Here is an 11,425-nt window from a genome sequence, read left to right on the forward strand (position 1 = left end):
TATTACTGAGACAACTTCCATTAACTCTAGTGAGTAGGGTTACCAGCCACGCAAAACAAAATGTAGGGATACTTCATGCAAAATAGAATTGTACGATCGTTTTTCCGTAATACTAATAAGATAATATGTCTTGCTAGTGAAGAGAAGATCATATTTATCTCTTAATAAAAGGAAAGTGTGTTATAAGATTTTTCTTAGACTGTATAGTTACATGGAAACAAAACTCCAATAAAATAATAATAATAATAATAATAATAATAATAATAATAATAATAATAATAATAATAATAAGAAGAAGAAGAAGAAGAAGAAGAAGAAGACGTAAAAGAAAAATGTATAGGTATTATAAAGGTTAGTGTTAGCCCAAGCCATCAAACCAGTATACGGTACTGCTGGAGCCAGAGCTTAGCAGTCCTCAATGCAACTGAGAAATGTGACATAAGCACATTCAATGCCTCATTTCCTTTTTTTAAAGGAGAGACTTTGGTGTGCATATTCAATGTTCACTTTCTTGGATTCGATTAAGGCACGCAATGAAGAAAGGCCGTCCAAATCTTCATCTGTTAGGCACAGTAAATAGTCCGACTTGGATGTGAATGGTGAGACAGAGTTGGGGACAGCCGTGAGCTGGGAGACTGGCAAGGATGTTTTTGTGATATTGGTATAGACATGGATTCGGGAAATAATGTTTCTGTTGGAGGTGGTTCGCTTTGAAATATTTCTATCAGGTTTCTTTGAGAGCTGCCAATTGAGTCACTTTATCTTGTTCGTTTATATCAGTAATCTAAAGTGATGGAGGCATTATATTATAAATCACTATGTTCATCACCACGCCTTCTGTCGGAAAATGTTCTTTCAACGCGCGGGGAAAAGATTTAATATTACGTAGTATATTTTTCTGTATTACAAACAGAAATTTTAAAATGAAAATTTAAGTTGAATATCGTTAAAAATAACACTATTGTGGTGTCAGTAGCCCATGAATAAATACGGAATGTTCCCATTTCCTCAATTTCAGTTGTTTTCGTACCACCCTATTCAATCTTCACCATGATGGGTTCGGTTAATATAAGTATCAATATGGTATTCTCCACAAAAGAAATCCTAAAATCATATCATCTCTAGCCTTTAACGATTTATCTCTAAATTATTCAATCCATCTTGTCAGCGCGAGTGTAAATAATATTTTCTAGATTTCACAAATTTTGAATCACCCTGTACATTTTTTGCCAAGATGGATTTTGGTGGAATTTTAAAATGTTATTTAGAGAAAAATATAATACGAATGGCTCTATTTCCAGGATTTGAGGATTTGTTTCTGTTTTTTTCGGAGTACTTTTTTTTTTTTTTTTTTTGCTCAGCGACTATGTAGTCACATTTGATAATATCAACAATTTTTAGACCACCCTGTAGAAGTTTCCCCAAGATAGATTTCGGTGGAGTTTTGGTATGTTATTTAGCCCATTACATAGCGTCGAATAACATCATTTCCTGCTTAGTAGAATTTTTTTCTAGGTTGGTCCTCTTTCTCTCGTTAAATGGCTACACTATATTAAGGAAGACGTCGTCCGTATACAACGTTTTTGTGACTATCTGGTGGGTATCAAATAGATCTCCGCGTAAATTACGATTTTCACAGACAATATATCTACTCACTCTCTTTCTTTTCGTTGAAATTTAATTTTGAAAATATTTGAAGCCCTTTTCAACTTTAGAGTAAACATCTTCTTGAAAGTCTGATTTCAGAGAGTCGCGATATATATTTTCCAAATATTATCTCAACTCGCATACTACAAATTTTATATCTCATTATTTAATGAAGAAAATGATCAGGAAATATCAAAGATTCATTTTAAACATTCTCTGACGCGATCACAAACATCAGGCACTGTGTGCTCTAAGCCGGAAAAAAAGGACACAAATTCCATATTCAACAATAGACCTGAATTTCGTAATATGTGTGTCATATGTCCGTTTATGTGTAATTATTAATTTATGTACAGATTGACATCTTCAAAACTTGAGGGGAACGTAGTATTCGCGTGTCTTTCGCACTAGTTTTCAAACGAGATTCTTAATTAACATTCGTTCTTTACTTAAAAGAAATATTGATAAAAAAACTAGCTAGATATAAATACTAAGTATTTTCCTAACTTCATTTCAAAGTTTCGAACTACTAGAGCAGGTCAGAAAGAAAAGCTATATGTTTTCTTACAAAAAGTTTAATACGTACCAAGTAAAAAAAATACCTACATCGTTGACCTACTTTCTACTTCGTCACCAAGTTTCCGAACACATTTTCTTCAGCGTGGTACTAGTTCAAGATCTCCGTGTTCGTACAAGTGCGTTTGGTTTTCGTATAATTCTCTGCAAGCCGCTGATATCACTTCCGCATCTGTCTCAAAGTGTTGGCCGGCCAGGAGTTTCTTCATGGGACCAAAGAGATGGAAGTGTCACCGTGGCCGTTCCCGGACTATACCGAGGATGACTTAGCACCTCCCACCCAAATTTATTGACTTTCTTACGGACAGGGGCAACAATGTGTGAACGGTTATTGTCATGAAGAAGTTTGACACCATCTGCATTAATGTTTAGGTATTTGTCACGAATAGCACGAGTCAATTTAACCAAAGTTTTAATTTATTCTGCATCATTTATACTGGTCCCTTGTTCAACAAAGTCCACCTATAACACACCGAACATGTCCCAGAACATTGTTACAAGCATTGTCCTCGCAGATTGAGTCACATTACATTTTTTCTTACTGTGGAAACAGCATATTTCGACTCCATAGTGGCCTGCTTGGTTTCGAGCTTGTAGTGGTACGCACACGTCTCATCACCAGTGACGATTACTTTCAGAACATTATGCCCTTCCGTGGCGTAATGCGTTAGATGACCCAAGCGTGTCATAATTCGTTGCTCTTGTGTTTGTCTGTCAGAATCTTAGGCACTCAGAAAGCACTAATTTGCAACGTGTCGTGAACAATGTCGTACACCACAACATAGGAAATGTTCACCTTCTGCGATGAGGTTCACTGGTGCACACGCCGGTCCTTCAAAATTGTTTCCTCGATAGCGGTGCTGAATCTGTTACCGGGCGTAAGGAGCGTGGCGCATCACTAACGTTCCCACAGCCCTCTTCAAAGAATGCACACCATTTGAAGACATTGCCACGGTCCATATAATCGTTCCCATACACGAGAAGGATGTCAATGTGAATATTACTTTTAGTATCCCTTTTGACGCACAAAATCTAACCACTTCTCACTGCTCTTCACACGCGGACGACAATAACATGAACGCAATATTTGTTTCCTAGTTCAGGCTTATCGCGCTAGGGCTGCACAGGTGAAAAATACCCTCTGTAGCGCAAACTTAAAACTCTCTCATCATGCAGTTTCACCATTCCAGACCTGGGAGAAAATATTGTAGTTAACTCTCCAATCTGCCCTCTTATTTACCTATAATGTCATCAGAAACAACAAAATCGTCACTTTGAATTCCAAAGGAAAAAATCCTCACTCTTCTTAAAACGGGAAATGTTACATACGACGAGACATATGCCCGCTTATTCTTTATAAGGAGTTTAGTTTCATGCTGAGTTTCATCTCCTAAGTTCAGGGATTTATGCATTAATCTAATCTGAGCAAAATAATTTAAGTCTCTTTACCTCCCTTAGCATGGATGATTTTTAAAAGATTACTTTCGTATTGATTATTCATGTAACAAAAGTTTCTTTCGTTAAAATTTGACGTATCCAGATATATTAGGGCGACCTGAATTTTAAGTGAATCAATGTCAGTTTTCCATATAATACTACATATTTCGCTACTTCCAGGAGTGTAATTTAAGGAAACGCGAGAATATGGATTTCCCTTAACGTAATGAAGAACTTATGTAAGGAATTGCACATCTGTAAATTAAGATAATCCTTAAATTAAGGATTTTCTGAGAGAACAAAGCAAAATTTTAATAATATTGAAATTGTAACTTGCATCCCTTTTAGAAGCGAATTTTCACCAATGATGAAGTCGTGTATGATTAATGTTAAGAGTTTATAAAACGATTATAACATCTTCAGCTTCAGCAAATAATCACTATAATCACTTTCTCAATAAAGAAAACGACACGTGATTATTACCAAAAATAATCTTCCTTCCCGTTAGAAACAGATTTTTTGAGAGCGCTAAAAATACATATTCCAAAACTTTTACTTAAGGATTTATACACCGAGGATTACGGCCTTAACTTACAAGAATGGCCACATTCGAAACTTCGTTGGTGAATAAAGAGAATATATATATATATATATATATATATATATATATATATATATATATATATATATATATTACTAAAATGCTCGGTTTTTCCTTTTGGTAGGAATAACAAAAGAATGTAATCGGTAATTGCTTATTTTCTTATTAATATAAAGGTAACCAAGAAAATTCTATCGCTTTATGTTGAAAATCTCCGTTCATTTCACCCTCACATCGTTAGTTGAATGCAAACCGAGATAAATCGAAGGTCGGTTCTTAGTGTGGATATGTCCAACATACTAACTGGTTATGGCAGTTACAGCGTGAACTTGCGTAAGGACAGAGGGGATATGGGACCTGCACAGAGCGTCACAAGGGCGAGTGTGCTGTACGAGTTCAACCTGGGATTAAACGCGCTGCAGCGGGATGAAAGATTCCATGTCTTTGATGAGGGTGTCGTGACTACGCGGACAGTGCAGCGGTTCTTATCAATTTTAAGGATGGTGACGAAACACTTGACGCGCAACATTCCGGGGAACCAACACATGTAAAAAATAAAGATCCTTAAGAAGTAATTGAGGCGAACAGTGGCCACACATGTGAGGAACAGCGACTACAAGTCAGTGTTAATGGAGAAACCTTTCGCCAATACCTGCATCAACTTGAAAAGCAGTACAAGTTGACACGATATATCCCTTATGATGTGACTTCGGGCCAGAAGGCAACGCGAGCAGGCTGCTGTGTTTCTTTGCTGTCTTGCCTGAGGAAGGAGCCATTTCTGGACAGGGTGTTGACATGTTCTGAAAAGTGTGTCCTCTAGGAAGCTCCACAGCACCGTCATTATTGGGTAACGTCCCATGAACCAGTTCCAAAGGACCCGAAACCAACAGTGCAACAGAATATAATCCTCCAATGTGTTTTGTAGACCGCTCGCCCTGTGCGTATGTGTGCTCAATCGTGCATTAGAACTGCTACCAGGTGCTCAGAGCATCAATGCAACCGTGTACTGTTACCAGTTGAGCCGTCTTAAAGAAGAGCTCAAATCTCTGAAGCAAATACCCCTGAATCGCAAAGAGGTTCTACTGTTACTGGACAACGCTAAGGATGACCCGGGACATTATTTTACGCCTTGAATCGTAACCAATCTTGCATCTGCCTACTCCACAGACATTGAGCTGTTCTATTATTACCTTTTAAGTTCCTTGGACAATCAATCACCTTAGAGAACTGTACTTCAGAACTCTAGTAGACGTACAAACTGCACTTACTTGATGCTTTCGTCACTTTAATTCCCACCAAGTTCTACAGAGATTGAATTCGTGGCCTTCCAGAACATTCGTTGAAGGTCACAAATGCTGATGGGGACTGACTATTTTTCAACTTCCAGTTACGAGTTAGATTACATATGGATGTTCTAAGGTGGTGAGTGATAAAGCGGCAGACTTTCTTGTTTACCTCATAGCTTTTCCGGTATAGAAAAATGTTTCTGCGTATTATGGATGTATCAACTTGCGAAAAATATCAGTTAGATTGTGTTTTACTGTACATGGAAAACGCAAAAAATTTTGTACTAATCTAGCATCTAATGTTTACGTTATGTGCTAAACAAAACAAAGAATGGTGCACTCGCAACAAAAGTAATGCTTGCAAAATGTTGTAATGTTTGTAATGTTTGTAATGTAATGTTGTAATTACATAGATTGCTGTTTACAAGTTCAATAATATCACATTCATTATCTACTGATTTCGATTAAAACGCTACAGTTAAACGAACATACAGAATCAGCCGAACTTTCAATCCCATAGAACACTAACATTACTAGTGAAAAGGGTTGGACATTCTATATTCGATTACCATAGTTTGGAATACTTTGTTCATTATATTACGTACTTCGGGTAAGTAGAAACAAAGTTAAGAGGAATATTTTTCTCTCGCCAAAATAACTTGTTCCGAAAATGTATATAAACATTTACCACATTCAATTAAATAGATGCATATAATTATATATATTAATCATAATGCTGTTTAGACCAATACAACACTTCTCAATGTTGCGTATAATTGCTGAAAGTTGCTGTATTTATTTGGTTACTTATTTTTGATTTTCTAAAACATTTGTTACTCACATTTTTCTCACAACAAAACAATAGTAGTGTCTGCTAGACATAATTGCAATAGAAGTGCAAGTATTTGCAAAGCAATCAAAATTCGTACGTCAAAGTCAAAATTCAGAATACACTTCTTCTGAATTGAAAATTATACTATGAAAACATATATGTATCATTTTGATGAAAAAGCTTCAGCCAGTTTTGTCGCGATACAATAATTCTGTTGGTATGTAACTGCTGTGGTTTGAGGTCAAACTATTCTGTTACGTAGTTTATACATGTCTCTTTTGATGTCAAAAGCACTGAGCGATTTCTGCAACAAGTGAAACAAATAAGAATCTGACGGTACAAAATCAGGATTGTGCTAAAACGTTCTTTCAATTACTGACTGGTTTCTAAACATGTGTTTGGTTTGCCCTTGACAGCGTCGTATACGACACCGTTTCTGTTGACTCCGTCGTTTCTTTCCAATATATAGGTGCACTCGTTTAATCTTTCGTTATCATAGGCAGCAAAATAATACAAGATACCTTCTGATACGATGAGACACAGTGTGAAATTGTTGAACGTCAGTATACATTTTGTTTCAGACCACTGCATTTCTGCTCATTTCTTTTTTTTAAAAAAAAAAAAAAAAAACTTTTTTAACGAATTTAGCATCGTAGATGATCAGTTTTTCATACTTTATTCAGAAATTTTGGGAGTTCGTTGTGTTTCAGTAGAAATTTGCAAATGGAAAACTGCTGGAGCAATTTCTTAACTGAGATCACATGGCACTTATACTCAAGCTTTTAATTTGACACAGTGTTTGTTGAAACTGTTTCATAACGTTTGGTAATTGATGTTTGGATCATTGGTGATGCGGTTTCTAACATGCCCGTCTTGCTTTTTATTTCTTAGAACTTCATTCATTTCTTCCGTGATTTCCACTTTATCCGTCACACACACAGACACACACACACAACCGCATCACCAATGATCCAAACATCAATTACCAAACGTTATGAAACATATATATATGGTGTGTGTGTGTGTGTGTGTGTTCTATTCCCGGTGAGAGCTAATGTGGTTCGGATTCCACGCTAATCAGTAGGTCCCGTCTCACATAGACTCGCTGCTGAAAGGGACGTTAAACTCAAAATCAACTCAACTCAAAATTATGGTGCTTTTTTGTGGAGTTCTCTGTTCATTGACATTATACTATGAGATAAAATCAAGATCAGTCGATGGTTTTGGTATATCCAATATACTACCTGGTTATGGCAGTTACACCGTGAAATTACGTAAGGACAGATTGAACATTGGACATCCACAGAGCGTTTTAAAAATGTGTATGCTGTACGAGTTCAAGCTTGGGTCAAACACCCCTGCAGTGGGGCAGAAGATATTCCAGGCCTTTGACGAGTGTCTCGTACACTGAGAAAAAATCGTACGCATCGTACGTAAAAGCATTACATTTGTAAATCATGTAGATTTGGAATTAACGTACAGCACACGTATAACTGAAAACGCATGTTTTGTAATATTTTTTCATATCAGTGTTTCTTCTATACGTGCTTTCCGTATGAAAGAATATAGGCGGTCATGATCTCTATACCAATGGACGTATATAACATATAGTTGACGGATGTTACAAACGTATATGTACGCAATATAAGGAAGACCGTTACATGTCAGAAATACTCCAACGAGATTATGTAATATCTAAAGGTAGTGCGTATGTAGAATATGGATAACGTAAGTTCTGTAAGGATTTCTGTAGTAAGCAAGAGGATTACGTATATTTGTAAATATACTGTTTTTCGGGTAATTGATTTTTCTCAGTGTGAATACGTGGACAATGCAGCAGTGCTTTAGCAAGGTTAAGGATGGTGACGAAAGACTAGAAGACACGCCACGTTCCGGAGCACTAACACATGTACAAAATGAAGATCTTCAGAGAGCAACTGATGCGAACAGTTGGCGGAAATATGGAGCTCTTTAACTACAATTCTGCATGAGTGGAGAAACAATTCGGCAACACCTCCATCAAATTTGGAAGCACTACAAGTTTTGTTCCCACATAATTTGACTCCGGGCCAGAAGGCAAAGTGAGCAGACTCCTGTGTTTCTTTATTGTCTTGTCTGGGAAAGGAGCGATTTCTGGACAGTTGTAGACGTGATGAGAAGTGGATCTAGTACGAAGCTCCAAGGCGAGGTCATCATTGCTTAGCATCTCATGAGCGGGTTCCAAAATGCCGAAATCTTTACTGCATCAGAAGAAGGTCCTCCTGTGTGTTTGCTGGTGTGCTCACGCCAGGGTATATCGGTAACAACTACCATCTGCACAGAGCATCAATGCAAATGTGTACTGTCAGGAGTTAAATCATCTTAAAGAAAAAGTGAAAACTCTGTAGCCAGCGGTACTGAATCGCAAAGGACTCCTCCTCTTACAAGACAACACTAAGCTCCACGTCTCTAGGATAACCCGGGATACCATTCAGCTCCTTGGATGGAAAATACTATTGAATGTGTCATACTTCTGGACATTGCACCGTCCGATTATTATCTGTTTCATTGCTTGGAACATCACAATAGAAAATACCAGTTCAAATCCCCAGTAGAGGCTCAAGCTGCACTTGATAACATTTCATTTCACCGTCTACCAAGTTTTAGAGCGATAGGGTCTTTGGCGTTCCAGAACATTGGCAGAATTTTGTCGATGCTCTGGGGACTGTGCGTACTCTTGATTTTCCAGATGTCGTTGCTGACATATCGATGTTCGAAGATGGTGGGTGAAAAAGCATCAGAACAATCTTGGTTCCTGGCCTTTAATTCTCGTCGTTAAACGCACACCCTCAAATATTAGAGAATTTTGAATAATCTTATATAGTGTGCAACGACTTAATATTTTCTTATTTATTTACACTATCTAGCTATTTAATTAATATATAGCAACTATCCGAGATACTCCATTGCATTTTAGATAAAGCTGAAGTAAATAACAGCAAATATTGAATAAGGTTGTGCAGGTAGAATTACATCTCATTTTCTGTAGCAAGATTATGAGAGAGATATTGAAATCTGTGTATGAGATTCCGCTTCACAATTTCAAATTGGAATGTCATGTTATAAAACTTTGACATAGCGTTTCCTCACACATATAAACATTTGAATATTTTGTAAGGCTCTGCAAATTTTGTTTTTATTATATACATAGCGCAATGAAAATCGTGAACAGGTCTTCTCGGGATAGCAGCCAGGTAAATATTGTTATATCTTGAGACGTTTAGAGGGCTGACATCGTCCTCATGTTCAGGCGAATATGATGAAGCAATAGAGCGAATGGAATATATACTTCATGTATGGGTGATTGGACTGTTCTGGTTGGTGGTTGAAAAGGCGACTTCTGATCGGTGTCTTAAATGGCGGGATATAATTCGTGTCGAAGTTTGACCCAGTTGGAATACTGTGCCTCTGTTAAGGTTCGTTTTGCTTGTGTGATTGCAACATCTTTTAGTCTTATGTCCCAAAATCTTGAGCATTTTGCTATTATTTTGATATCTGTGGTATCTCGTGGAATCAACATATTTCTATAGATATGTTGATGTGACCTTAACTACATGCCCATATGGACGCAACTCCTTGCAGGAATTCCTACAGCATCTCAACAACCAGCCCTTGAATATTAAATTCACGATGGAAGTTGAACAAAAAGGCCATCTACCGTTACTTGACAGCATGGTATACAGAAGACCGGATGGCAGCCTAAGCCATAGTGCATACATGAACCCAAAACATACAAATATCGAGAAGAGTTGGTAACTCATCCTTTCAGATATGTTAGAAACAAATGAACATTTCACAGAGTTGCCTCATAGGCTATAGGAGGTGGATAATTTAAAGAAATATTAAAAGAGTTGAGGAAAAAGAATATGCTGTACAATGGGAGAACAACTTGGAAACCTATGTACACTTTCAGAAATACACTCATTCCGCTGACCAACATGCAAAGCTGTTTGTCCATGTAGGTCACGTTGTACTTATTACTTGGAAATATGAGACATGGTATTGCCTGGTAAGAACAATGGTGAGAGTGTCGTTGACGGATCATGAGCAGAGGAATATGTCTGGGAGCTGTAGCGCAAACTACTCTCAAATTAATCCTCCGTCCTTCACCTCCTCGTTCCCCCTTTGATATATGAATGTACCAGATTGTACAGACAGCTAAAACAAATTTCAACTAAATTGAAAACTCGTTGTCTAGGGGTGCAAACATTAGCCATAACGAATGAATAATATCATTCGCCGCCTTGTAATCAAGAGATCTCTGGTTCGATTCCAAGGAGCTACAAAAGTTTCAAAGCTAAAGGTAGGCAAATTATTTGTATTGGTCTTGGTGCTAAGAAATGTCTTACAAGTTCAAGATAACCAGTCCAGCCAAAAAACCTATCCCAAGGCTGGCCCTAAAAAGGTAAAAATAAAAAATGAAACAAGTTTTATTTTGAACACGAGAGAGTATGTGTGTTAATGAGAACTCAATCTAGAAGCCAGATGGGGTCATTTGTCATCTGTGTTTAATTGTATAACTATAAAACAATAAATAACAACAGCAATGACATTATGATGTCATTAGACATGCAAAAAAAAGTGATTTATACCCATCTCTAGGGAAACTGCCTGAAACGCAATAAACGTAGTAAAAGTATTGTAAATTCAACGCAGTGAATGTTTAATACGTGTTTATATATGTAGTGCCTCCTTCATGCGATGGCGAGCGATACCCGTCTTTGTAACTTGCTCTTGCTCAGACATTGCAGGTGTTTCGTAAACCAGAGTTTTCATATGTCTCCACAGAAAAAAGTTTCATGTCTTTTTTTCTGTGAGGGTAAAAGTAAGTCTCACGGGGAACGAACAGTTCTACTCTCGGGACCACCACATTCTACCCATTACTCCGGATACACATGATCCATGTATTATCTCTCGTCATGTGAGAAATGGGACGAGGCTCCGTTATGTTGGAAGCAAATGCTCTGATGAAGTTAGGGAAAATGACTTGGAATAGTATTGGTGAAA

This window comes from Thermobia domestica, chromosome 3, assembly GCF_964235325.1.
Source record: "Thermobia domestica chromosome 3, izTheDome1.hap1.1, whole genome shotgun sequence".
NCBI lineage: Eukaryota > Metazoa > Arthropoda > Insecta > Zygentoma > Lepismatidae > Thermobia > Thermobia domestica.